Genomic DNA, 2,602 nt, shown 5'->3' with positions numbered 1-2,602 from the left:
AAATCCTAAACAATTACTGGAATCCAAGAAGAAAATGAATTAATTTAGGTTTTTTTTTCTACAAGTACTAGAAACTGTAAGGTCCTATTATCAAAATTAGATTAGGATGGAACTAGAGAGCCACAACTTTAGCCACAAACTTTCAAAATATCCTGCCTCTGGACCATGGAGCGCTTGATAAAATGGTGCATTTGGATACTTTACTTGCTTACAGCGTGGGAAAGACTCACATAAACGGCAATAAGAAGGATGAGAGATAGTTTTGTTCTGTGGAGTCGCAAAAGCTGAACATCCTCCCCACAAGGTTATTTAGAAGACATCTTGCACTGTTCGAATGCAAAGGAAGGCGAATGACTCGATTCTATGGTACGTAATCAATATTTTGATTTCAACAATGATTTTGGGAGTGGGTTGATTTTTGATTGCGAGATCTTTCTAGTGTGAAGACAACTGGATTCATTGTTCTGTGATTGAAAGTTACCTTAAATAATACTGAGCGGAAATAGTCGTGTTTCTTAATTTTACAGAAAATTTTACAGTTGCCTGGGGCATAATATGAGAAATCTTACTTGGTTTTCACTTTTCAAGCACTTTAAATGCTGCACTTCTAGTAAAGTATATTCTCACCAGAACTTGCTAATACATTGATATGAAAATATTCCTACACTGTCTCAAAGATTAAGATGGAATAGAGATAATTCATCTTATAATGTTAGACCTACATAGCCCCATAATAAATTCATATTTTTAAAATTGAAACGGGGTCTTACTCTGTTGCCCAGGCTAGTCTCGAACTCCTGGCCTCAAGCTATCCTCCCACCTCAGCCTTCCAAAGAGCTGGGATTACAGATATGAGACACCACACTTTGCCAGCACCATAATACCTTTATGTTAAATGTTTATAAAAGCCTTTACATTATACACACACACACACACATATATATATAATCGTATAGGTTATGTTACATTTTATAAAATACTTTATCATGTAAGCATACCAGTAGGACTATATTTGGTATATCATAAATGCTGGGTTTTTTTTTTTTTTTCATCCTGAATGTAAAAATACGTGTGCTGGTGTATGATTCAACTTATTTATTTCAAATAGGAAAAGAAAAGTTTTTCAAAAAATGTTTGCTAGATTTAGTTATTTGCCAATAACATTTGGGTAGGATAATTTTTGTGTGTGTTAGTATCCAGCAGGCTACAGAAAGTTTAGCATAGCAGCTACCCAACCCCATAAATGCAATAACACTTTCCAGATACTATGATAACCAAAACCTCCCACATTTTCAATTCCCTGATCATCCTCTTTTACCCTTTTGAGGAGACTGGCTTAGAACAGTGGTTTACAGAATTATGATGCTTTCTACATTTATAAAAGTAAGGCAGTAAGTTGTTGCTTCTCCCATTTCCCTCTACCTCTCTCTCCCTTTTCCCTTCTCTCTCCCCACTCTCCTTTTTATCTTGTTAGAAACTGCTATTGAAAGCGTAGTAATAAACAAACATCTTTCTTTCATGATATCTTAGAGGTAGCAAAGTTCTTTTATATGTATTATTTTATTTTATGATTATAATATCTGTATCTGGAAAGCAGAGCATACATTATATTTCTCTGCATACAGGTAAAAAAAAAAATAAACCAAGGCTCAGAGAAGTTAAGAAACTGTATCATACTGTAGTGAAGTTGAAAAGTGTCTTGTTCTTGTTTAGATTAGTCTTTTTAACTATGTCTGACTAAAATGTTAACATGTTCCCTGTCTTCAAGAAGACAATCGTTTAAGTGGGAAGAAAATTTCAATCAACATAGCTTAAATCCTAACTTTCACTATGCAGACACAGTAATATTAACTACAGCAAAATGCTCCCAAATGTACAGCACAGCCTGGCTGTCGTTGTCCATCCTGCCATCGCTGCTGTTGTCTCGTTTGAAGTGAACGCAGTGCTGCCCTCCTGGCTGGTCCTGGCACAGCAGCTTCACTACCCGCTGGGTCCCCTCACACCAGTGGCTGCTGACCACCGCGATGAGGGAGAAGGCGAGGGCAAGGCAGATGGGGAGGAGGAATAGCGCCTGCTGCTGCCTGGCCCTGTCCATGGCTGAGTGAGGTGCGTGGGGCAGGATGAGCTGTGGGGCCCCCTCCTCCTGCCTCGTCACGGTACCTGGGCCTCAGCTCTGCCATCTGGCATCCTCACACAGACTCCTCTCACTTCCCACTGGGGAACTGCATGTGCTGCCGCACCACATTCAGAGGCATGGAGCTGGGGCACGTTCCAGTCAAGGGTGCTGGCCCTGCCATTCTCCCCAGGAGGTAGGTGTGCAGGAGAGCATTGTTGTTTTTTTTGTTTTGTTTTTGTTTTTGGTTTGGTTATTTATTTATTTATTTTTGAGACGGAGTTTCGCTGTTGTTGCCCAGGCTGGAGTGCAATGGCATGATCTTGGCTCACCACAAACTCCGCCTCCCGGGTTCAAGCGATTCTCCTGCCCCAGCCTCCCAAGTAGCTGGGATTACAGGTGCCCACCACCACGCCTGGCTAATTTTTGTATTTTTAGTAGAGATGGGGTTTCACCATGTTGGCCAGGATGGTCTCGATCTCCTGACCT

The 2,602-nt window shown here is 40.5% G+C and overlaps 1 protein-coding gene across 3 annotated transcripts in view; it reads left to right on the top strand.

Moving 5' to 3' along the window:
• Nucleotides 1-307: 307 nt before the first annotated feature.
• The window catches only part of DCAF8L2 (DDB1 and CUL4 associated factor 8-like 2), a 162,375-nt gene continuing 160,080 nt past the window's right edge, over nt 308-2,602 (top strand). For 2 of the 3 annotated variants that reach the window (XM_011970236.1, XM_011970237.1), the window contains exon 1: nt 308-366. The gene's annotated coding sequence lies outside the window, so the exon portion shown is untranslated. The remainder of the gene's footprint in view (nt 367-2,602) is intronic. The other variant, XM_011970238.1, reaches the window with a different exon arrangement.

Source organism: Mandrillus leucophaeus, unplaced genomic scaffold, assembly GCF_000951045.1.
Source record: "Mandrillus leucophaeus isolate KB7577 unplaced genomic scaffold, Mleu.le_1.0 Scaffold937, whole genome shotgun sequence".
NCBI lineage: Eukaryota > Metazoa > Chordata > Mammalia > Primates > Cercopithecidae > Mandrillus > Mandrillus leucophaeus.
Note: the sequence above shows the minus strand (reverse complement) of the source record. Positions and strands in the feature narration are given on the sequence as shown.